Genomic DNA, 27167 nt, shown 5'->3' with positions numbered 1-27167 from the left:
AAAAAATCAATCAAGCAATAATTTCTAAAATTGATTGTTCTTATTCTTTGTTTCAATTGTAAAGTAAATTGATTTTAATTTATAAAAAAAGAATAACCCACAAACTGGTACCAGCAATGAACAATAATAATCAGGTAGCCAGTAAAAAGGTAGGGAAGCCTTATAACAATGTGAAGGTTACCTACACCTGGCGAGAAGACTGTACAATGCAAATTGAGATCAATGTTTATACAAAGGCAAATTGAGCAAACAGCATTTACTTAAGTCTGGCTGTCTGTTAACCTTAAATCACAAGCAACCAATATCAAAATAGATTTTTTTCTTATTCTATGATTTAGAGTGTTGAATTGAAACAAAAAAGAAGAGAGAGAGTAGATATTAATGTTTACAACTTTCTCTTACTCTAGTAAGGGCCAATTAGATTGAGCGATTTTATCTGCACGATCAGCTGTCTCTCTCTCAAAAAAGGCTAGAACAATATCAGTGTTGTCTCGAAGTTCTATATTATAAAAATTGTTTTCTAATTCAAAATGTTTTAAAAAATAATTTAATTCTTAAGAGAAAAGCCCCCCACCACCACCGCTAATTGAATATTAGAATTTTTATTAAGCTAGGAATATTAAGAAAGCACGAACATTATTTTCTAAAAATGGAAATTAGTACTTCCGGTTGGCATATCCGGTTCGCACTTTCGATTTTTACTTCCGGCTGCCATAACCGGTTCGTACTTCCGGTTAGCTGATATTCCCTTTTTTTACGAATGGACATTTCAGAGAGAGAGAGAGAGAGAGAAAAACAGAGATGAAGTAAAAGAAAAGTTACAAAGGAAAAGTTACAGGGCTTTGTGCCGTACTCCTGGCATACGGAAGTTACAAGAAAATTCGTTACGAGTTATTTTCCAGAAAAACGGAGTATCTACTCACGTAAAAACAGTCACTTCCGATAGGCTTTTTAATTACGCGAGGCCCACACACATATTAAATAGTTACTTCCGGTAACACGATCTCAGTACTTCCTATTTACCTAGTGAGAGATGGTAAAAAAGAATTATCGCCGTGTTACAATATTATTCAAACTTAAAATAAATTCAACTTTATTTCCAAAAAAAAATTGATTCCATTCAGCATTGTCCTCAGATTCGAAAAAAATGATTCGATGTCTAAATACGATAACACCTTTTTTTTTTTTTAAAAAAAAATCTATCATCTCATCTGTCTAACCAATCAGATTGAGACTTCCCATTTTGGACGGACAAGTCAGGACAGGATGCAATTTTTTTTCCCCCCACCCAACCAGAATTAGGACTGGGCGAGCGAGAGAGATACAGAGAGAGATCGGTCCTGCCATTTCGTCAGATTATCTACATCACCCTTCATTCTTTTCAATTACGTCACTCCAGGGATTAGGGTTGTATGAAAGGATTTTTAAATATGACAAAATGAGAAATGGCCAGAGAAAAAAAAGAAGATGACTTCAAGGGAGAAAATCGTTTATTATTGTAGTTTTATGATTGTCAGAAAATGAATTTCAGGATTATTGATGGATTTGTTTCAAGGATTCAAAAAAAAAAAACAATGAATCCCTAAAATGTTATTCGCTTAGGCCACAGTTTTGATGCTGCTTATTGGATCTGTGAACTTTTTAAAAGATATTTCCTTTAACGTCTCCTCAATGGTCCTCAAGAGAAAAAAGTGGAATTTGAGAGTGACTCAAATTCAAAAACTTTTTAAAAGTTTCCTGCCAATAATGAACAGGAAACAGATGATTCTCTGGACCATACATTAGGGACTGTAGATTGATGATCTAGCTAAAAATAATCTATAATTCGTTTTCTAACTCATTAATTTTTCCAGAACTCATTTCTTTTGGAGAAGGGAAAAACCAAATGCAAAGAAAAGTGCAGAATTTTCATGTGAAATTTACGTATGCAGGATGGGGGCTTGGCAGATGACAGCCTTTTTGTAGGTTCTGCCAGGAAGAAGAGAAAACTGCACTGCACGTGTTGTGTCAGTGTGAGGGACTTGTATGGCTAAGGATGTTTTACTTCTCTGGGGGAGGAAAAACCAAGGCCTGAGGAGCTTTACCCAGGAGCCACTCGCCAGAATTAAGAGTCTGATTAAGCGGACGGTTCTGGAGGGCGAGCTTTAAAGTGAGGGGAGCCACAATAGATCCAAAGGGGTCGCAATGGCTAATCTAATCTAATCTACGTATGCAGGATGATGGCATCTGGATGGAGAGAGATGAAGGAAAACTCCCATATGTCTTCTAACACAGACTGCTTCTTCGACATTATCCCCACCCAATTTTTTTTTTTTTAAGATTTCTTAGATATCATAGAGACTTGAAAGTATTATAGGGTTTCAGCTAGTAAGAAGGAATCTTCTAGGATATAAATAGATCATATAGATTGCATCAATAATTTTTTCCAACATTTGAAGACAAAACCGAGTAACGCATTCTGATATACGTACATATATACCGGATACATGCCCAAGACAAAAATTCTTGGCCAACCTCAGATAAGGGTGATTAGGAGCTTAACTCTGACTTCCCGTTTCTATCGAGAGAGAGTTCCTGCAGGATTTGAATCTGTGCCAGGTCCAAGACAGTACAGCTTGCCACGCCATTGTATTAAAACTGTTTCCGGTAGGACCAATTGTAAAAGGGTTGATCGGTCAAAAAAGTGCACGAAAAAGTGGAACATTGAAAAACACCCAACTTTGACAATTTTTTTCTCATTTACTGCAAAAGATAAAATTCCTAAATTTTCTTTAAAATATCGGGCATATCCTCATTTATGACTATAATTTTTTTTTTTTTGCAACAATCCAAATCTAATAGATGAGCAAAAACAGCATTTTCAAACATTGTTCTTGTTGTTGTTGTTGTTGTTACCTTTTTTGTAAACAACGTAGCGCCTAAACGCGTGAACCGATTTTCATGAATGAGGTGTCATTCGATTTGGAATTTCATGTAGATGTTAATATTGAGAGCATTGCTAATATTTCAATTTTGTGAAACAGCGGAAATGCTGTTCATTTGAACTTTAAACTTCTTAATACTTTTTGCCATTGTTGAACTGTTGTCACGTAAAATTATTTTACTAAGAAATCACAAATAATTATGAGAATTTAAAATAGAATTAAAAAATATAATAACGTGTTAATTACACCAATTAAACATGAAACAAGTCTCGCCTTTAAACATAAACTAAAATTAACATAATATATGGGTGCTATAAATCATTTAAATTAGACAAGCATTGTTTTATTCAACAATGAAAATTCTTTTTAAGATAAAACTTATTTAAGATAATTAAAAAAACAAAAAAAAATGTAGGGACACTTAAAATACGGGCTCTAAATAATGTATTCAATTTTTTATCAAATTATGAGTTTTTACAGTAAAAAAAAAAAATTAAATTAATGGCTTCGGATGAAGTTAGATTTTTGGAAGTATCACATTAGTGGTTCGATTTTTCATTTTAGGGAGAAAAGTTTTAGCGTGAGAGGAGTTCGCTACTCCAGTATAAGCAATCTCGGATACCTAGGTGCTCCTTTAGCCAGGGGATATTCCAGAGATAGCACCCCAAAATTAGGATTTAAAAAAAAAAAAAGATGGAGAATTCAACCTTTTTGGATAAAATCCTGCAAACTCTTGACAGTAGATCGAGGGAAGCCTACAACATTTAGGGATAGCCATTTCGTCCTACTGCCTAAATAACCTTTCGCTCCCAACATGGTTATACATCCCACTCTACGCCTAAAGGAGAATGCCTAGAAAACTTTATAATGCCCTTTTACAAAGGGAAGGCAGTTTACTTGGAGGGGGTGCCCTGAGGTCTTGACTCAAAGTCTCTGGTAAGTAACTGGAGACGAAAGTTAAATTTTATTCTTCTTCAATGAATTCCAACATACCGGAAGATTTAATGACGTAATCGGCGTTTAAAGGAAGTCATGTAAGTGGTTAGGCTTTTGTCGAACAACTTTAAAGACTCTTGTAAAAGACTTTTGGTTTCACCAGAAAGGGGAAGGAACGCAGGCGAATCCAAAATGCCCATTGTTCCGGGGTTTTAAAACAACAAATCCGGCTAAAGGTTGCCAGATGCCAATACAATAAACTAATAAAGTAGTAACAGGACACAGGGAGTATGGCGACTCAATCGCTACAGTGCACTGAATAAACCTAGAAAGTTCTGGTAAAGATTACCAGATGCCACAATCTCCTGTAGGGAGACATTTGACCTTCCGAAGACGAGGAATCTAGTTTTAGAATAAATTGGGCACACCTCAACAAAGTGCCGCACAGTCTCCATTGGACTCACCACAGCCAGCACAAATTGGCAACTGGATAAGGCCGCTAAAAGACTCTTAGACGATAGATCAAAACTCTCTCTGGACAACAAAAGACTAATCTATACGACTATTTTAAATCCCATCTGGGCGTATGGAATAGAGCTGTGGGGTTCAACCAAACGCTCCAATCTCCGAAAGGAGTCAATCTCCTTCACTCTAAAATACTTCCAACTATTTGTAAACGCTCCATTTTATGGTCTCCAACCTGGACTAGACACACTGACCTTAACCATTCCTTTTGTCACCACAAGTCGCTGAAAACACGATACAGAAAACACGACTTCAGCCTGCAATCTCATCATATAACAATCCTCTAGCTAAAAATCTTTTTTCAAGAACTCTTCCTGATAACCCGCAACAAGACGCCTTAAGAGACAGTGTGGTCTCGTGATCTCCTCTCCTAGTGAAGAGAGTGACTAAATAGTCTAATGTTTTGGAGTGTTACGGACTGGAGTAACTTCTCCACTCGTTTGCTTCATTGTTTCTGTTATCCCTGTTACTTATAGTGCCAACGCGCTGATTGTAGAAAAATTTCTATTTTTTTTTCTAATTTCAAAACTATTCCAGCCAATCTCAGATTAAGCTGTACTACGTAGGTCATAGGTCATAAGTACTGCAATAAATCTGAAAGGAAACTAGGCATCTTCTTTCGATTTTTGAAAGCCTTTTATTTTTTAAGGAATAAAAAAAATAAATACAGGATTAATGTCGACACATAGTGACATATGATGTCTGTTTAGGGATTTTAGGGATTAACCATGGCCGGTGTAAATGGGCAGAAATATTTAGGGTGAGAAAAAATAGAATTAGCTTCTGAAGGTTTTTCTTGGGTGGGGGAGGGGGTGTCAGAAATCCCTTAAGGGCTGAAAAGAATGGCAGTTCTTTAGTGTAAGGATATATCCTGTGAACTCATGTCCGGGGGTTAGGGCCTTTCTCTACGTGGATACCTTCGTATGTTTGTACTTAAGAGATTTAGTCTCCCAAACATACCTAATCGGATCAACAAGTCAAGCTGAAGCGGAAGCTGTAGGATTGTCACATCGGTGAGGATGTTCATCGTGAGATTTTTTTCTATTTCTTGAGCTTTAATATAAAGGGTAGAGCTTTTTTCTTCGAATTTTGAGTTTGAACCAGAAATATCAGCTTTTAAGATAGCCAAATATGAAAGTTCAACCGTCTCCAGGGGCGGTAAGGTTAAGGGGGACTTCAAAATAAATTTTAAGGGCAGTAGTTCCATTTTTTGTTAAAAGGTTATAGTGTCCCTTCCTAGTGAAGGCGGAAGGAAAAAAAATCCAAGGGCAGCAGCATAGACTCAAATCTTTTGCTTTCAAGATCCACAAAGCAATATTTTTTTTTTTTGGAATACAATTCTTCTCGAGTCCCGGAAAGAGTATTTACTTAAAGACTTCCACTAATTAAAGAAGACCAAGTTATGCAACCCATATAATCAAAATTTAAATTATGGAGGCAGTCGTCATTACCCTCGGTCGATAGAAATGAACTAATGAATGTTCTGGTTAATCTGGGTATTCCTAAAAAGTTAGTACGACTCATAAGGATGACGCTAAATAATAGTAAGGGCAAAGTTAAGATACAAGGTAGGCTGTCTGAGGAGTTCGCCGTTGATAGTGGCCTGAGACAAGGAGATCCACCTATACTTTTCAATCTTGTATTGGAGACTGCGGTAAGAGCCAATCAAAATGGTACGATACCAAATAGATTGACACAACATTTAGCCTAAGCGGAAAATGTTTTGATCACAGCAAGGATTAAAGCGGCGTTAGCAAGGATTCTCTCAGGAATTTGAAAAAGCAGCCAAAATACTGGGACTTCGAATTAATTTCGAAAAAACTTTGTACATGAAGTCGTTCTAGATCCCCATTAAATAGGGAGAATATCCAACTGGGAGATTATTCCTTTAGAGCAGCAACTCAGTACAAATATTTGGGAACCATTTTGACTGAGAAAAATGAAATAGAACAAGATATAAGGCTAGAATTGCTGCAGGAAATAGATGTTATTTCTCCCTACGGAAAAAAAACCGTCTTGCCCAAAATGATGTCACGAAGAGCTAAATTGTTAGTTTACAAGACCATTATCCGACCGGTAGTTACCTATGGCTGTGAAGCATGGGTATTGGACCAAGGATAATGAGCGCCTCCTAAATATTTGGGAAAGAAAGATTTTAAGAAGGATATTTGGTCCCGTAAAAGTAAATAATATTTACCTGGAAGATCAGGACTAACAATGAGCTTCGTGACATATATGGCGAACCAGATCTGGTTTGTCGCCAGATTAAGATGGTTAGGGCACGTAGAAAGGATGCCCAAAACAAGAATGCCCAAAAAATCCAGGGGACAGAAGAAAGAAGAGCACGTCCTCGTTGGAGATGGCTGGATGATGTCGTGACCGACAGCCAGAAGATGGGAGACTCCGTGCTTTGGACAGGGACGAGTGGGAATGCTGTGTTGAAGGAGGCCAAGGTCCTTACAGGACCGTAGCACACTATAGTAACTAAGTAAGTAAGTCGTCATTACCAGTACGCCAGGTTTGAAAAACATTGGTTCAAATCCAGGGGCACATTCTGAAGGCCCAGTTCCTAAAGATCGGCTTAACGAGCATTTAAGTTCAAAAACTTAAATGAGTAGAGTTTTAATTTAAAGAAAAAGTTAATAACTTATAAGCGTGTTTATTTGTGCATATTAAGGTATGCGTTTGTTTTTATAATAGGTAAAACTAATATAAAGTATTTATTTTAATTTTTTTTTGTTTTTTTTTTTGTTTTCTGAAGTTAGGGTGGCACGCCTGTATGGAGTGGTCGCGGCGGCACAGGGGTGGGGGGGGGTCTACAGTGGTAGGGTAAAATCGTTTAAGTATAGCGTGCCTAACCTGATCCTGTCCATGTTAATTCCGTCGGCTATACCAGAATCTAATTAGAAACTCGACACGCACCGGCTGGTATTAATTAAAAGTAGGTGGGAAGTTGTGTACGTGTGTGTATGTGTGTGTGATTGTATGTTTGTAGGTATGTCTGTATATAAGTTCCCTCCTCGCGACCCCCACTTCCTGTTCCAGAACATTTAGAGTGAGATATGAAATAGAGAGAGAGAGAGAGAGAGACAAAAAAAAATACGGAAAGACGAAAAGAATTTTCTGGACAAAGTGTGACGCTGAGGTCGTAGAAGCTAGAGCGGAAGACGTACTCTGCAAACCACCACCACGTTGTGCATTGAATAGCAAAAAATTAATTTCCGTCACGAACAATTGTGACTCTTGATGTAAAACAAATAAATTGTAAGGGTGAAACACTCTCACGACTTCCTTCTCCTCCTCTTCTTCTTCTTCTTCTAAATCCAGGACTCTTATATCCGGCTAAGGCTGTGTCTCCATGATCCTGGCAGAGCTTTTGAAAATCCTAGGAGCCATTTTTCAATAATAAAAAAAAAAAAAAGACAAAAGTACAATCACCTAAACGGTATTTCCGGTTTTAAGGCATTACCTACACACAAAACAGTTAACCGTAATGAATAGAACTTAATAGTTAAGAATGAACATACAAAAAAAATTCATCAAAACCATTTTTTTCAGACTCTGCAGTTTTTAAAGCGTGAATCTATGCGATTACAATAACTTCCTCTTGCTAGAAGTAAGTAACAAAATTACCCAAATACGTCAATACAATAAGAAAATTGAAGAAAGAAAACTACAGTAACATTTTACCTCTTTTTTTTATTAATCTATTAAAGTGGAGCATAAAAGAATTAAAGATCAATATAGAGATGGATCGAAATTCAATTTCATTAAAACCTCTTGTAAGAAATTAATTTAAAAGAAAAAAAAAGAAGAAATATATCAATAAAGTGGTAGAGACAGGAGCTATTGTATTTATTGACTTCATATCAATTGAAGTAAAAAAAATATAACAATAATATTAAGTCGAGAAAATGGAACGGCATAGCCGAGTGGTTAACGAATACTGGTTTCCAACGCGAAGGTCATGGGTTCGAATCCAGCTGTTGGTCCTTTGGATTTTTTATTTAAAAAAAAAAATAATAATAAGACTTCTGGCTTAGCGCTCATTGTTTCATTTGATATTAACAACCTATTTGGCAATATTATTAGCGACAGAGTAGAGGAGGGGGTGAACAGATGAACTTAAGAGAAAAACAAATCGTACGAAGTGAAAAATTACTTAACATATTGTGTTTGTGTGTGTTTGGAAAGAAAGAGAGAGAAAGAGAAGAATGAGGATGACGAGGTAGTAATGGAGTAATAGCAATAAAAACTATTATGAGTCTGGTGGTGTGGGGGGGGGCGGTTCACAGGAGGGGCACAATGTAACAGATGTGTTTTTTATAGCCATTTAAGAGATGGTTGTTTATTAATTAAATTGATATCGAGGATGGGGGTAGATTTTATTATTATTCTCTAGTTTATTACAAGGAGAGCTCCGTTGGTCGGGCTGAGCTCAGGCAATAACCTGATTGGCCAGAATCCATTCCTATTAAAAAGATTGGTACATTAAAGAGGATACGCCAATTGAGGGGAACAAGGTACGCCGGCGCTATCTCTTTCTCGCTCTATTTCCATTATAAATGTTCCTCATCAATGCATTTCCTAATTCCATTTTCAATTTCCTTTTTTTGATTATTTAATAAACAAAACAAAAATAATAATTGTGTCTCCTACTTTAAATTAGACAAAGTATTACTTCCTTCTTCGAAGCACAAATATCAAACTCTCATTTCCTTCTTCTAATGGGGTGGGGGGGTCGCCTGCTACCTAGGTTTCCAAGTCCTAAGAAATTCTTTGGCAGTCCAGATAACCATCAGCACTGGGTTTATCCTTCTGGTTTTGATCCAGAGTACCAAAAATTGGGTCTGAGATTAAACCCATCACCTACAATCCTGGGTGTTTTGAGCTGAAGTGGATAGTGCGTAACTTGAACCTATCAATACAATTCCTAAATTACTGGTCAGTAGCCTATGTTAGTCTATGGATTATGGGAACCCTATTTCAAGATTCCTCTGGGGGTATGCATTCGGAACTGTTCATGAAGGCATCTTTACAAAAATAAAGTGTAGAATCACAAGCAACGGACAGTACTTCAAGATGGAAGAAAGATGGATGGCGTCGAGACCGGCATTGAAGTTGATCGAAGTTTAAGGGGGATAGCGACTAGCAATATAGACATGTGGCAATAGGTCGTGAATCGTTCGACTATCGTGGCACGCCTATTTCAACTTATAGAATATTACTCATTTAAGCCCTTGTGTCAGCACAGCTTGATGAACGAATCGAATGATGGAACTGAGTATGCCTAAGAAATGTTCAAAGCAGTGGCGACTTAAGCCCTTGTGTCTGCACAGCTTGATGAACGAAACGAATGATGGAACTGAGTATGCCTAAGAAATGTTCAAAGCAGTGGCGCCTTAGGCTGGAAACATAGTGGAGCGGCGGGCAAAGCGGCGATGATAGCGAAGAGCAAAGCGGCGAAATCAAACACAAGTAAACATATGGGACCGCGCATAGTTGAGAGCAAAGCGAAGATAGAGCAACGCTATCTATAGAGAGTGGAGCAAAGCGTTATGACATGTTTGATTTCTTCGCTCTCATCGCGCTCAATTTGTAAAGGTTATTTTTCAAAGGTTATGGATATTGATACATTATTGGTTTAGTTTGTTTAAAGAAACCTCTGTGGGGCCATAGTATTTGTGAAGCTACAATAGTTTTTAATAATTAATAGTTTAAATTAATTAACAATTAGTAGTTAATGGAGAATTCAGGTAATTTTTGCTACATTTAATTTAGTTCTCAATCCCTTAATGCTAACTTTCATCTAAATACTAGGCAAAATTAAATTACATTTTCACGTCCTTTTACTTCTGATCAGGACGAATTCTCCAATCCTTCTTCTGTAGCGTCGTACTACTCCAGTTTTTCAGATGAACAACATTAATTTATGACAAATCATGGTGTAGTGATTTAATAAAATTATTGTTTTTTTAATTGACTAATTTCTTTTTATCTGCATATATTTCTATTTTATTTTTATTTATTTTGATTTTCTTATCTTAAAGTAACTGCTAGGATTAATGGGGTTACACTGGGCTAGTATGTAATCAAATGTTGATATAGACATTCGAAAATACGCATGAAACTTGCCAGGATGCTCCCGAAGTTGTTGGTACAAGTGATGAAATTCACCAAGTTCATTTCTAAACTTATTTATGTCATGTACACTGCAGCTCCTATTACTAAGCTGCTGCAAATACCAAAGTTTCAACGAAGAATTTTCATATAAAAATAGTTCCTCCATCTTGTTTTGTCAAAAGGAGAACGCGACTAAGCTCGTCACTATGTGCATGCGAATCTTTGCTCGCTGCTCGTCGCTCTCTTTGATCTGAAGCAGCTATCATCGCCGCTTTGCCCGCCGCTCCACTATGTTTCCAGCCTTAATAAGCCCTTGTGTAAGCACAGCTTGATGAACGAATCGAATGATGGAACTGAGTATGCCTAAGAAACGTTCAAAGCAGTGGCGACTTAAGCCCTTGTGTCAGCCCAGCTTGATGAACGAAACGAATGATGGATCTGAGTATGCCTAAGAAATGTTCAAAGCAGTGGCGACTTAAGCCCTTGTGACAGCCCAGCTTGATGAATGAATCGAATGATGGATCTGAGTATGCCTAAGAAATGTTCAAAGCAGTGGCGACTTAAGCCCTTGTGTCAGCCCAGCTTGATGAACGAAACGAATGATGGATCTGAGTATGCCTAAGAAATGTTCAAAGCAGTGGCGCCTTAAGCCCTTCTGTCAGCACAGCTTGATGAATGAATCGAATGATGGATCTGAGTATGCCTAAGTAATGTTCAAAGCATATGGAAAACGAGTCTAGCTCACGCATAGAACCTCGGATATTTTTCTCCAGCACCTAAAAAATAACTGCCAAAGCTTTTGATTTGTTCCCGTAAAACCCCTTGTTTTTCCTTCCCATTTTTTTTTTTTTTTAATAAAAAGGAACAAACAAAACAACAAAATCGAACGATCTGGATTGGTTTTACTGACTACATCATAAGCTCTACGATTGCTCGTTACCAATTCTATTTATGTTTTGCTCCTGGTTAGTCAGAGAAAGAGCTTGGAAAAAAAAACCTCGGGGAATATCTGGCATGCGCGCGGGTCGGTACAAACAGTAGCTCCTACTATATCAGGAGAAGAGAGTTCTTGCAGAGAAGAGTGGAAAACTATACCTCTGGTAGAAATGGAGTGGACTTTATACGTACGATAGGAGAGTTTTGGAATAGAGAACTGCAAGTGGAGGGTGGGAGAAGCAGCAGAAGGAATTAAAACCCCAACCAATTTACCCCAAAGAGAAAAGAGGGATGACTGTCGTCCCCTCTTGGTCACCCACAGCCCCTTCCTCCAGAAAACCTTTTTTACAAAGGGTACACCCCCCCGGCTGGTTCCATCTCCAGCTCCGTACCCGTTAACAGAGAAAAATAATTGGCTTCATTGTATTATATAAATTGAGTTTAGGAACAATCATGGGGGTGGTGGTTCATGCGAACGGTCGGCTGGGGCGACTCTGGGGGTCCTCAATATCAATCTTCTTCCCTACCACTCCAACTCCTCTCTCCGTCGCGCTTGCTACTTAAATAGAACACCTCCTATAGCTCTGTCTCTCTTCACAGTTTCATAGCCAAGGCACAATATCAGTGGGGGGGAACCTCAAATTCATTCACGAACACTCAGAGCTTGCATCTCCCCCCCCCCCACTTATTTCAAACTCACTTTTCACTCACTTGCTCACCATTGGGGAACCAAAACATCGTCCGTCCAACCAACCAACCACAATGGGGAAAAGTAATTTCAATTCTGAAAATTATTATATTTGCACACAGGTTATATGATGCCCCACGGCATAACCAAGGCCAAAAGTCTCCCCAATTCCCTAGATGGCCCCAACCACTGCCTCAAATCTCCTTCCGTTTTAGGGTAAAAAAAAAAAAAAATCCGTTTATGGGAAAAAAACAATGTGGTCTATTATGAACACCAATGGAAGTATCGCTTTTCTGGCACTGGTAACTAAATTAGCAATTGCCTATTATTTTTCAGACGGGCTTCAAGTCCAGCTACTGATTAAGTGTCGTAATAATACTTTATACTTTAGGTAATACTTTATCTGTTAATTTCTCATATTAGCCATTAAATAAAATCCAAGGCCTAGACTAGTACCGCAATACATCTTAGCATTGTGGGTCTAGCCTATAATCGCCAAACATACTCTACTATAAATTTCTCATATTAACCATTAAAATCCAAGGCCTATACTAGTACCGCAATACATCTTAGCATTGCGGGTCTAGCCTATAACCGCCAAACATACTCTACTATAAATTTCTCATATTAACCATTAAATAAAATCCAAGGCCTAGACTAGTACCGCAATACATTTTAGCTTTGCGGGTCTAGCCTATAACCGCCAAACATACTTTACTATAAATTTCTCATATTAACCATTAAATAAAATCCAAGGCCTAGACTAGTACCGCAATACATCTTACCTTTGCGGGTCTAGCCTATAACCGCCTAACATACTTTCTCTATACATTCCTCATATTAACCATTAAATAAAATGCAAGGCCTAGACTAGTACCGCAACACATCTTAGCTTTGCGGGTCTAGTGTCATAACCTCTCGGCTATCGTGGCACCTAACTTTGTATACACTAGTTACAATATAAATCTAAAAACGTTTGTATAAATAATTTTTTTCGGGAGACAATCCATTTTAAGGCATCCTAGCGTGGCATTTTGGTAAAATGTATAGTTTCATAATATATAATAATTTTTGTTAAAAGTAAATATAATTAAAATTTTTGCAATTTTAAAGAATTTTTAAGTTGGAACTTTTGAAATTTTGTAGTTAATTGTTCACGCCATTTTTTTTTTTTTTTTAATCGTTAGAGAAAATGACGTAAGAAGAGTCGAGGAACTAAAACCTAACGCACTCTGTTTGCATATATGCATATGTATACATTCATTATGCATTTCGTTTAAATGGTTTAGAGTATACACTGTGTGCTTAGTGGTAGTATGTGTGTGTGAGTGAGACAGAGAGAGTAAATGGCCACAGATTACTTAGTGACTAAGTAAGTAGGGCTGAGGTAGTCTCCCTATATAATACCCATAAAGGGCTGGCCAAAACTCATTTCTAGTTTGGTACGTAGGTATGAGCGACTATATGGCGTGTGTACGCACCGGGAAACACACTAAGAGAGCGCGCTGTGCGTGAATGAAAGTGAGAAGTTGGCGGGAGAGATGTGAGATGTACAGACTGGTTTATAATTAATATCGACCTGAGAGCTCTGAATTAGCCTACTCACTTTCTCCTGTTAAGTCCACCCACCCAAACCACTCGGCCCAATTTTCCACGAGCCACTCTCTGTGTATAGCCAAAACAACACACGTAACTTTTAATACCATTATTTAATTTTCCAAATATTTCTTAACGCGCTAACACTTAACTGTTATTGTGAAGCCATGTGTCAATCGCTGCCAGAGTTGGCTAGGGGAATTACCAAGGATTTCATTGGCTTAACTCTTATTAGAGGAACCAAAAGAGAGTATTCAAAGTCCCAGTAAAGAAGAAGCACATCAAGGATTTATAAGGCACCTTTCTAGATCAGGAAAAGAGTGTAGGGTTTCCTTGGACTCCAGAGAGGTCATCCTCTATGCCTGGGACTTCCCTAGAGAGTCTAGTAAGGCTACAGAAAGTGCAAGGAAAACCAAGGTTATCCCACTAACTGGCGGCTTCACCAGGGCCGCTCGAAATATCCCGAAAAATACGATCATCACCGGGGTGTATTGATAGAGATAACCCGTCAGGGCAAAGTACACCAAAATATTGGGTACGCTACCCGCGGAGAGCAAGGTAGGGGCACTCCGCTACCAGTCTCCCTTTTTTATGTATTTCCTCCCTTTGTATAGCAGATTATTGCCTCTATTATTATTATCTCTTATAGCAAACTATTGTACATACAGATATTATATATCTTTAAATTGCCTTCAATATACAGGGTGATCCATTTAAAACGCACTAAATCGCTAATAACTTTTTAGAAAAACGGAATTTTGAAAAAAAACCCACGAAGTAAACTATATGTTTTTTTCAGTCTAGTTTTCAAATTTTCCACCCCCGATACTGTATCTTCATTTTTGGCGGAGTTATGGCTAAAAATTTGTTTGGGGTTTCATAAAGACCACTGGTTTTGACAATTATTATAAAAACTACATAAAAAACTATGAAAAATGACGTTAATTCCGTTTCGATATCCCTAATATTAGTCGAGATATTTAAGATCAAAGTTACAATTTTATCTATTCGTGAACGGTTTTCAATATTACGAATTTTCCACCGGAAATACACGTTTTGGGAGGTCCTCTGACTGCCGAAAATGTTATTGGCGACGCAAAGTAAAAAAATAATAATAATTGAAGATTTTAAAACATGTAGTGTAATGTAATGGTTTTAGGTGAATCAGGGATAAATTTGTTTTATCATCAAATAAAAGCAATCATCACATCATTTTAATGTACCCCGCATGCAGAACTTCTTGAGGATGGGCGGGTGTTGGTCTAGTGGTCATGAGCGTGGCCTTGTACCTCCCAAAACGTGTATTTCTGGTGGAAAATTAATATTGAAAACCGATTATGGAAAGGTAAAATTGTAACTTTGATATTAAATAACACGACAAATATTAGGGATATCAATACGGAATTAACGTCATTATTCACAATGTTTTATGTTAGAATTAGAATTAGAATTAGAATTTATTTGCTTTTTTAAAATACAATATTTTATAAAAGCAGGAGCTCACAAAAAGATATCTTTTTATACATTTTTTGGATGTAACAAAACACAAAATAAATATAGAAAAACTAGGTCTAAACAAATAATAATTTTGTTTGCTTACTATCTTTAAATGGAATAAAAAAATAATAAATTAATATAATTAAGCAGAATGTTAAATCATTAAATAGAATAAATAAACATATCCATACCTGATCCTTACATAAAATAATATGTTTCTTCATATTTCGCTATTACAATAAAAAATAAATAGATAAATAAATACAAATAAAAATAAATAAAAGTTAAAAAATAAAATAAAATAAATAATGATAGAAATTGAAAAATTAATTAATCCTTAACATAAATACAATGAACAAACATCTATCTTTAAAGATTTTAATATTACTTTTGAGAAAGAAACATATTTTTCAGAAGTGCACAATAATCAAATTTGATCGGCAATAAAGCAGTTAAATAAAGAAGCATGTTTATACAAAGTGGGACTTTTATCAATGAAAGGATAATAACTTAAAAAGAAACCATATACTTTGATTACTAAGAAACTTACAGCATGAGAACTGTATTTGGCAGATTATTGGGTTATAATTAGGGTCTGGATTAAATTACTAAATTCTGTTATTGGGAAAATGAAACTTTTTTAGACATTTCTATGGTATCTAGAACAAACAAAAATAAGGAGTTTAATTTACCAACACTGTCGATATTTAGCAAATGTTTTAATTTTGTTTCACTGTCGGCAAGTATAAAATGGTTTTCTAAGAATTTTTGGCGTGAAATAGAATTAGTCGGACAATATAATAATAAATGATTTAAGGGATCAACAATAAGTTTCTGGCAGAGCGGGCAATCTTGGTCTGACATTAAGGTAAGGGCGGTTCCGTTAAAAAATAGTTTTAATATATTATTGCCGGCAAGCCTTAACTGGCCAACGACTCTCGACTTATTAATATTAAGGCGGTACTGCAAATAAGACTGAGGCTGGTAATAATTAAAGTTTACTATAGATCTGTATATGGAACTAAATTTTGAATTTGATGCTCTGTCTATATCGCTACTGAGTAAATCGTTTTTTAATTTGTCTATAATATTCCTTTTATTCTTCTCAAAATAATTAAAATCAAATTTACGGAATAAATGAGGGTCACCTAATGCCTCCGCCCAGGATCTCACAATCGTCACCCAATTGTATTCTTTATTAAACTTTTCTCCGTCATCCAATGTACACAGCGCTAAGAAACATTGCTTTGGCAGTCGGTCTTCTGGAAGAGAAAGTAACTTGCTCCAGTAGTTAACAGCCCTTATAAAGACCGGTACACTTAACGGAGCTCTACCAGTCTCCAACCTTATCATATAATTAGGCGTGTATCGAGGCCAGTGAAATAAATGTTTTAAAAATTTACTTTGTGCTGTTTCCAAAGAATCAAAATATCTCAGCGCCCAAACTTCGGAACAATACAAAGTTGTTGCTGTTACAAGCGCATCCAGCAAAGTCATCTTAGTTTCCCAGCAATTGGATTTACTTTTTCTTAATATCTCCTTTACCTTAGCGCTAGCTATTGCCGCCTTATGCAAAAAGAAGTCCGTGGCAGCTTTAAATTTCCCACTTGCAGAAAAAGGAACGCCCAAATAAGTATATGTTTTTGTGTATTCTACTTTCAGTCCCCTGTAAAACAACGGTTTGAGCTTTTTCATTCTCGGTGACCTGTGGAATACTAAAACTTTGGTTTTTGCCGTGTTTATTTTCAAGTCATTATCAGAACAATATTGATCTAATAGCTTTAAATTTCTATGTGCATCATGCCAAGTATAATTAAATATTACTAAGTCATCAGCAAACAGAAGCATATGGACTTGGGTGGACGGCGTAAGTTTAATACCATTTGCTCCATTTTCCTGGTAAAAAGAGACTATGTCCGCTAGGAATAAAATAAAAAGTGCCGGACTAAGACTCTCCCCTTGCAATAACCCAGAGGAGATTGCTATTTCATCTGATAATTTCTGCTCTAAATTTATAAACATTACTGCATTATCATAAATGCATTTAACTATCCTTATAATTTTCCCACTGACTCCCATTTTAAAAAGCTTGTCCCACAATAAATCATGATTGACGCTATCAAAAGCTCTCTTAAAATCAACGAATGTCGCATAAATATATGCTCCTTTCTTCTTAAGGTTTATTGCAATCAGTGACATTAGAGCAAAAACATGGTCCAGACAACTTCTGCCTTCTCGAAAACCCGCCTGTTCCTCTGGCAACAAACCCCGCCATTCAGCCCAGCTCAACAGCCTACGCGCCAAAATACTGGTAAATAATTTAGTAATATTATTCAATACGGCGATCCCTCTATAGTTGTCAAAATCTTTCCTATTTCCGTTCTTATAAATCAAACTCAGTTTGGATCTCGACCAAGCTTTTGGGACAGTTTCAGTGGACAGAATTAAGTTAAATAAATTTTGAAGAAAATGTTCCCATCGAGCAGGAAGGCACTTATAGGCTTCGTAGGGAATATTATCGAAACCAGGAGATTTGTTATTTTTAGACATTTTAATAGCGAGCTGTAATTCACTTAGAGAAATAGGATCATCCAAAAAGGGATCACTTACAGAAAAAAACAATTTGTCCGATACAATTTTCTCTCCGAAAAGTTTGTTGTAATAATCATTCCAACTATTCAAGTCTATTTCATTGACGGACGGCTTGTAACCTTTAATTGATTTTATAGCTCTCCAAAATTGAGAGCTATTTTTAACATTATTAATATTTTCGAGAAACAACATATAATGTTCCGTTTTTTTCTGATTAATTAATTTTCTGTACGACGTCCTCTGTCCAAGGTATTCTTTTAAGACCGATGGATCATTATGCTTTAAGTACAATCTATATTTCCGGCGGAGCAATGTTTTTTGTTGTTTGCATTCGTAGTCATACCAAATTTGATTAGCAAAGTGTGGTCCATTACTCTTCGGTCGCTTATAGAATGTCATCGTCGAATCGGTAAACGCCTGATCTAAAGCCTCGACAAAATTATGGTAGAGATTCTCAACATTATCGGAATTGAAATAAATTCTGGATGATTCCTTCAGGCTAGCTAGAAAAAAAGGACTTTTGACAACGTCCCATCTAATTCTTTTTAAAGGAGGTTGTTCACTGGAAGAACAGATTTTATCTACCTCATTAGGTATTATTAGATAAGGGACTTCCAAAGTGCATGTACACATCAGATGATCAAAACAATCAGAAATTGGGTCAATTGATAGATCACGAAATAGTTTAAACATATTTTCATCAATCCAAACTAAATCAACGGTACTTTTCCCTCCACTCGGGGAAAAAAATGAAATTTTCCCGGGGTTATCTGAATTCGAACGGCCATTGCATAGAAAAAATCCTAACAACTCCATTGTTTCGGTTAACAATTTACCCCTTCTGTTTATTGTAGGGTCTAATGATGTTCTTACTGCACTGAGTTGGAAGGAATCAGAAATATCGTCGCAAAGAGTGTTTAGATTGCCTACTCGACAATTAAAATCTCCCAATAAAATCATATTACTGTTAGGGTATTCAGATTTTAGTTTAATGACAGTGTTGCTAAGCAATTCTAATTGTAATTCTATATCACACGAAGGTGGCAAATATATATTACCGACAATCACAAATACAGTTTCTATAAAAATTCCCAAAAACAACCAATAATCATTAATTTCTGCTAACATTGAACAGGTTTCAAAAGATTTCTTTACTAAAATTATCAATCCTCCACTAGCTCTTCCTCTTTTATTAGTTTTTACAGCTGGAGAAGTGAACGAAATATAATCAGAGAGAAAAAGTGGAAGATCGAACTTATTACTTAACAACCATGTTTCAGCTAAGCAAATTATCTGATTGTTATTTAGCAAATTCATTTCAACATTCGATAGCTTATACAAACTTTTAAAACCACCAATGTTACAGTATGAAATATACAGCACCTTACCAAGAGACGCTACCTTTAGAAATATTGTTTTAGAATACTGTTCAATTGTATTACTCTTTTCATGCTTTCTATTTTTTGGATAATGAGGTGTTAGTTGCTATTCCGAAATAGGCCTATCCCTTGACGTTTTTACCTTTTTCAATACCTGCTCTAGTTTGTTTCGATCTGGTGTGTTCAACCATTGAATTAATTGGCTAGTTCTCGGCGTAGAGGGGCGGCTGGAGTCTTCTGTCTGCGATGTTTCCTTTTCACTACTCCTTTTCCTTGTAGATCTTTTTTTTGGCGTTATTTTTTTCTTCTTCTGCGATGTTTTGGTAGCACCGCTGGCATTCACTATATCTTCATAGAAAAATTTATTTGAGTTGACAACAACATAATCGTAACGCATCTTCGTATCTTCGCCTTTTTCTCTAGCCAGTTGGTAATATTTATATAAAACTCTTCTTTCTTCTCTAATTTCTTTGGGGAAGTCCTCCGTTACAACCAAATTTGTTCCTTTTAAACTAAATCTCTTATACAAAATCTCGTTTCTTTTTTTTTCACTTTCAAATTTAATCAACAAAGTGGGCTTATTAGGACTGTTTCCCAGCTTACGAATATAAGTAATGTCAGATTCCAAACAACTGACTTCTAATTTAGAATTAAATACTTGTACAATTTCTGATAACATATCCTTCATATTATCGGACTCGATCTTTAAACCGTACAACACCAAATTTTTTGCTCGAGCTTCTTTTTCTAATAATTTTACTTTTATACTCTGTCTCTTATTTAACTTTTTTAGTTCGGTGCACTCTTTTTTTATCGTTGTAATCTCCTTTTCCATTAAGTCGAACTTTTTATTTGTTTCAACCAACATATTTTTAATTTCGTCTGTTTTTTTTATGTTGTCATCAACACTCATTTTTAATGAACTGATTGCGCTAAAAATCTTTTCTAAATCAGCCATCTTCACAGATTAAATAAGTGTAAGAAAAACAAATATTATTGACTGACAGCAGGCAGATTATTCTACGATGACACCAAGATAATGTTTTGTGGATAAGTTCACTTTTAATACAAGTATTTACCTTTAATAAACAGTAATTACCTGGAGGGGGTAACTCCGAAACAAGCCGTATCCCCACCCAGACCTCGCCTTCACATAAATCTCGCCAAAGTTATATCAAATTTAATAAAATGTTAATTTTCAACTTAAAATAAATAACAAACTGCTCGATGAAATTTTCTCAAATTTCCACCCCGCAATCTAAGTGCAACACACTAACTTTACACCAATTTTCACTGTTCAAATCCGAGCAGGATAGGATTTTTACTGAAAAACAGATATACTCATAGAGAACGATGTTTACTCGACCAGAGCAACAGTGCAACTCCACAATGTTTTATGTAGTTTTCATAATCATTGTCAAAACCACTGGTCCTTATGAAACCACAAACAGGTTTTTTAGCCGCAACTCCGCCAAAAATGAAGATACAGCATCTCGGGTGGAAAATTTGAAAACTAGACCCAAAAAAACATATAGTTTACTTCGTGGGTTTTTTCGAAATTCCGCTTTCCTAAAAAGTTATTAGCGATTGGTGCGTTTTAAATGGATCACCCTGTATATTATGGAAGAATTACGAGTGATTTTTGGTGCACATACACGGATCCCTCCCTTCCTCAATTGGTCTGGCCGAGGAACAAAAAAATTTTTTTTTTTTTTTTGACCGGAAAAGCCAGGAAAGAGAAAAATCTTAGTACCTTCTAGGCTGGAATTTTCCGGGACATACCACAAGGTGTATTCCCCGACTGCTAAAATTTAGGATACTCGGTGTATTTCTGAGACATTGCTTTTATCCCTAACTTCCCAACTTTCTGCTATCTACCCTGTTACTTCCCAAGGGTGAATAGTCTCATCAGGTTTAGACTTGTTCACCGTTCAATCGCTTTGAAGGTCAAAGGGCAGAAAAAAAAAAAAATGGGATTTCTGGTAATGAAACACTGAAAACGACTCTCTTGTAACCCTCTTTCACGTAATAAAATTCTATTGTAACCATTTTGAACACTCAAACGGTGCCACAGCGATATTGATTAAGTGAACCCATAAAGAAATAATAATACGAGATTAAAATAACAACAATAATAATATTATTTATAATATTAATAATAAAATCGCCATCTTAAATTACTCTATATAATTACTGTATTGTATTTTCGTAATTTAATGATTAACATTTTCAATTCTTTTTAATTATGTAACGTTAATACAGTAATTATTGTGATGTGTTTTATTAATGTTACTATATTCTAACGAGTTAATTAAATTACTACGTATTGTAATCTATTGTCTATTGTATTCAGATGACATTGTTAGTAATAATAAGTTATAATTAAGTTTTGAATACAGTCTGGATCTTGTGTTTTAAGAGTTATAATAACTTTTTAAGAGTATTAAGTGTTTTGTGATGACTGAGTTATTACTTCCGTTGATTGGTTTATTTGAATGTTACGTCACAGGTTAAGTCATAGGTAGCTTATTGTGGCTACTTCCGTTGGCTACTGCTAGCAGTGTTGCCTCCAAATTCTTCTCTTTTTTTTTCTGAGGCGCATGTGGATTAAGGACTTTAGAGAGAATTTTATCCCCCAGTGAATGGTCCAGACTAGCTGTTACAGCATCCCCTCAGAGGATACCCCAAAAAATTCGGTGAGTATTGAATTCTACTAATTGTTAACATCGTTATACTTTAATTGAACTTCAAAATTTATTTGTATAGAGATACAAAATGTATCTGTTACAAAGGAGTTCCAAGTTCATGTTCACTTTATAAACTTTGTTAACTGTAAGATCTTTTACATTTCTATATATGGAGTGGGATTCTAAAACTTTCGTAGACTGGGCACAGCTGATAAACAATTAATGTTTCCGGCTCGTTCTGATTACACATTAAACAATGATCTTTGGGGTTTGATTGTACAAAATTACATTATTGATTTTTAAATTTAATGACATAAGGGGCCACCCAATCTTATTTCAGATACAGAATTCTTATAACTTGAAAAGAAAGGAATTTATCTAAAATATTGTTGACCAACATTTTGTAATAAACTTTTGAGAATTCCAAAATATGTTAAACATAATGTTATTTACTTTATTTAAATCAGTTAAGTGCAAATGTTCCCTGTAACTGACTAAAATTATAGAGATATTAGGTTTGTGATTTAAGCATTCTTCTAAATTAATTTCTTTTAAGCATTCCAACTACCTGTTAAAGTACCAATTAAATTTAATGTTGCTTGGATAGAGCTTGCTCATCACAATCAGTCTCTTTAAGCAGATCTTTACATAGTAAAGTAAAAAGTCTCGGCTACCGTGGCGCCTAGGTCTTTACATGGTTATCATCATTTACACAAAGAAATTTTATGCAACCATCTTAATACGTGTTTCAGTACTTCATATTTCAAACGAGGTTGTCCAGTTTGAAGGCGTATTAAATGATTAGGAGTAAATTTAGGCAAACACACAATAAATGTTTTAAAAAATATGCTACTTGAACTTTTTCTAATTGATCTTAGATGCCCTTCAAACTCCAAATTGTCGCACAATAAAATAAACAATTCTTTACCAAGCTCTGGCTTTTTTTTGATTGCCAAATTTTTGGATTTCCCGGAAGAAAAAAAAGTTATGCTTTAATTGGGAAAATTGTAACTGTACAAAAATTGGGACGTTATTTCTAAGATAAATAAAGAAGTGCCAGAAGAGCACTTTTAGGTTATCAGTTGCAGGTTTGGACAGGCAAAACCACCATGATTGTTCTGTTTGTTTGATTTATTTTTTTTATTTTTTTTTTTTATGATGGAGAGAGTAAGAGAGAGTGAGAGGGGGGAACTAGTAAGCAGTGGACGGGGGAGGTTCGCTAGTAATGCTTAGAATGTATTACCAGAGGTAGAAGCAAAACGATATACCAGAGCATGGTTTGGCGAGTGTAACAAATTCTTAGTACGTAACCAGAATTGTTGAAGGACACCCAACGCTGAGGGGGGAAGTAGAAAAACAGACAGGACTGGGCTGGTGCTTAGGGCAAGACCCAGAGTTGTTATGACGATGAATGGGGGGGGGCCTGGAAAGAAGAAGCGGGGGGAAACGTCTGGAAAGATGGGGTTTGTATGTATGTGTGCTATAAAAGTATGTACGATGTCTATATGTTTGTCCGTCTGAGTAAACTCATGTTGTTGTCGGGTCCATGAGTAGATGTGAGTTAAGTTTTTAGACACGGAGGTAAGAGAAAGTAAAAGAGTAATAGGTGAAGAGGGACAGAGAAAGAAAAAGAAGGGCACATAGTGGAGAACCTTGTTTGGTGATTGGGTTGATACAAGGAGAGAGCCAACCAAGGGAAGGCCCCTTAAGAGTTAGTGGGAGAAATTGAGTAAAAGAAGGCGAGAGAGAGTAAGATGGGATGCTGGGAAGTGGTTTTTATCCTGGGGAATGTGTGTGTGTTGTTGGGACGAGGAGTGGGGGATAGTCTATCAAAAAGGGATCTTGGGGGGCTTCTCGGCCCTTTCTTGCCGCTTACTTTGGGACAGAAAGGACGAAGCAATTTCAGGTTGAAAATTGAAAATGGATCGCGGATGTAGATACGAGGGAAACCAGAGCTCGCCCTATCCTGTGAGGGGGGAGCGGAGATACCCAGAACCACCCACAATTCCTCCCGTTTTACCCATTGCTGCCACCATTTGCAGCCATCCTCTGCTACTAGGGCCTTATATTGCTAAGAACCATCGGTTCTTTCTCTGCCACTCTGTCTCTCTCTCTCTCTCTGTCTTCATCTCCGAAGAAAAAAGAAGCTGCAGGAAAGAAGAAGAAAGAAGATGCCCACTCTCTCTCTCCTCCTTCTGGACATTATAGCTTGCAATAGTGGGAAAGTTCCTGAGGTAGGGAAGCAGGAGGTTACTTTAGCTTCTTTTAACCATTTTGATTTATTTTATTCTGTAAGTGGGAGAGTGCCAGCGCTTCCTAGGGCTGGCAAGGCAGGACTCCTGGAGAGGGAGAGGGTGCACTAAAGGTTTTTTTCCATGAATACTCCCTTATTTCTCCCTTTTCAGAACCCATTACCCTTTCACTCTTCCAATACCCACATCTTTTACACTCTTAAATCGTAAAAAAGCGAAAAACAAAAAATTCTGCTGGTGAACCACCCAGATGACATTCACTAAGAGCTAGCCACGAGTTTGTTGACTTAGAGTAATATTTTAATTTGCACCAAAAAAATGCTCAAAACGTATTTTTTTTTTACCGAGAAAATTGAGAAAACATTTACACAAAAAGAAAAAGCGTGAAAAACGTGAAAAATGCATTAAATAATATCGTACTTCCAGTAGTTTTGGGGGGGTTTTTCTTTGGACTCAGATTTTGATCAAGACTGTTAACCTCCCCCTTCATAAGAGGGAACAATAACACCCCTCCTATCCCGAGAGTCCTAATCGAACTGTAGAGGTTGTAGATTCAGCACTAGAGCAAAGAAAATGGAAAATTAAAAAAAATAAATATTTAAAATTTTTTTTTTTTTAAGAAAATGCCAAAAAAGTAAATAATCCGTACAAGAATATATTTAAAAGTTATAGCCGATTAGAATGAATGCAAGAAAATGATTAGCGAAAGGATTACGGTGATTTTAATTTCGGTTAAGCTATAAGGAGATGGCAGGAATATAGTAGAGTACTGATCCATCCATTAGTTGTACGTAGTTGTATATAGTAGAGGGATGAATGTGTGTGAAGCGAATGTATTTATAAGGTAAGAATGGAGAGTGAGTGATATTCTAGTGATAAGCACCTAGACAATGCTGGCTGTATGGCGGAAGCCGATGCCAAAAAAAGCCAAAAAAATAAAAAAATAAAAAAAAAACGTAAATAAAAACGACACTTCCGGTTGCGCCATTTCCGTTCAAAAAACTCGGAATTTAACAACACATTATCTATTTTCTAATTAACACTTTAAAAAATAATAATAATAAATAAAAACCAGGATATTTTTATGTGTTGTCGACCGGTTTATGAGTGCATAGACGATAATATAAGCTTGATTTTCCGAATTATACTTTGTGGTGCCCTGGTTATTTCCGTCTTCAAGTTATGAGTAGTCCCACATAAACAGCAATAAAAATTGTGAAAACCATATTTTTTTTCCTTAATATTTACAAACAACCACTAAACGGAAACTTCCGGATATAAAAAAATTCAAAAGCGGAAATCTGCAGCGGGTTACAATTAACCCGTCGTACTAGACACGATAAAAAAAGTTATAAAACGTAAATTACAAAAAAAAAAAATGTACCAAATGTTACAAGAAAATTACAAAAAGAAAAAAAAATTACAAAAAATATGTACATATATATTTGGTAAAAAATATTTGAAGCGAACTTCTTAGTTGTAAGCTATGACCTCATCACATTTACATATTTTCACCTCTAAAGGGGGCGATGCCCCCTGTGACAATGAACAGAGACAGAAAGAACAAATAATTAAATAAAAAAAAACAGCTTAAGTAAGCACTTTGTTTGTTTAGCCGGGGGTGGGAGAAGCTCTAAAAAACTTAATTACAATTAAGAAAGTGGGCTGTTCATTATAAATAATTAATGAATTTTAATTTAAATTTCTTTAATTAGAAAAATGGAATGGATTACAAAAAGTAATTAAAAATACAATTTAACAATTTAATTAAAACTGGAAATTAAAAAAAAAAGAAAAGAAAAATTACATGCGGGTGGTTAGATAAAAATAACTTTATGGCAATTATTGTCTTTATTTATAAGCTTTTTTAATGCTTGTGAAAATTAGTTCAGCATTCGCCCACACTTATTAAGCGACAATATGTCTTATAAATATAAATAAAGATTAGTAAAGACAACGCCTGGATTCCTTAAAAAAATATGCGTGAACCAATTAAAAGTTCTACACAATAAGTACATTAACCATAGGTGCCACGGTAGCCGAGCGGTTAAGAGACTAGACCCGCATAGCTAAGATGTATTGTTGGTTTAGTAGGTTCGATTCCCGAGGTTCTAGGCTTTGGTTTTTATTTAATGGTTAATATAAAAAATTTATAGTAAAGTATGTTAGGCTAGACCCGCAAAGCTAAGATGTATTGCTGTACTAGTCTAGGCCTTGGATTTTATTTAATGGTTAATATGAGAAATTTATAGTAAAATACGAGTGCTAGTCGCCTCCGTCCACGACACCTAATTTGGTAGCTGGACGTAAAGCCCTCCTAAATAAATAGGCATTACTTTACTTAGACCAGGAGTCACCAAACATTTTTGACCATCGACTCCCTAAAAAATGTGATAATTATCTTATTGACCACTCTATATAAACTGACGTATTTCTTAAACTATTTATTTTATTTTAACAAAAATCTATTTTATTTTTTCCATAAATCAATGATGCTTGATGTCGCTTGGCAAGATTACCAATGCTGTTAGTTTCAATCTTAAATCGCCTTAAAGCGCCACTTTCAATTTATTTCTCTGCTTTTTTTCAAATTGAATTAACATGACTGAAACCAGGATTCAACAATGTATACGAGCTTGGCGGGAATGAAATTTTAAAAAAAAGGGAAAATGAATTACAAAATTTTTAGAATATTTATATAAGTCCAAAATTTACTCATAGTTAAATAGTCCAAACGATAATCCTATACAGGGTGACCGACCAAAGGGTGCTCCACCCACTTGTTTTTTTAACGGCGGGAAATTTCGAAAAAATAAAAAACACGTATTTAATCATTTTTAGTCTAGTTTATTTTCAGTGATTGACCCATTTTTTTAAACCCCTGTATCTCGAGATACAGCATCCAACTTTTGTTTTTCAAATGGAACGTTATATTTTTAGTTGCATATTTTTATAGTATTTGAGCTCCTAAAAAAAACAAAAAAGAAATTTTTGAAATCGGTTAGGTTTTTCAAAAGTTATGGTAATTTAAA

The 27167-nt window shown here is 35.8% G+C and overlaps 1 protein-coding gene and 1 long non-coding RNA gene across 2 annotated transcripts in view; one reads left to right on the top strand and one right to left on the bottom strand.

The window, feature by feature from the left end:
- The window catches only part of LOC141460490 (LIM domain only protein 3-like), a 239128-nt gene that overhangs the window by 124867 nt on the left and 87094 nt on the right, over positions 1 to 27167 (bottom strand). The gene's annotated exons all lie outside the window — the stretch shown is intronic.
- LOC141460200 (uncharacterized) overlaps positions 15129 to 27167 on the top strand; it is a 30078-nt gene continuing 18039 nt past the window's right edge. The window contains exons 1-2 of the long non-coding RNA XR_012461783.1: positions 15129 to 16093; positions 21706 to 21892. This is a non-coding gene — a long non-coding RNA (uncharacterized lncRNA). The remainder of the gene's footprint in view (positions 16094 to 21705; positions 21893 to 27167) is intronic.

Source organism: Rhodnius prolixus, unplaced genomic scaffold (assembly GCF_049639745.1).
Source record: "Rhodnius prolixus isolate KJV_2025 unplaced genomic scaffold, Rpr scaffold_6, whole genome shotgun sequence".
NCBI classification, from domain to species: domain Eukaryota; kingdom Metazoa; phylum Arthropoda; class Insecta; order Hemiptera; family Reduviidae; genus Rhodnius; species Rhodnius prolixus.
The sequence above is the reverse complement of the archived record's forward strand: the minus strand, read 5'-3'. Positions and strand labels throughout refer to the sequence as shown.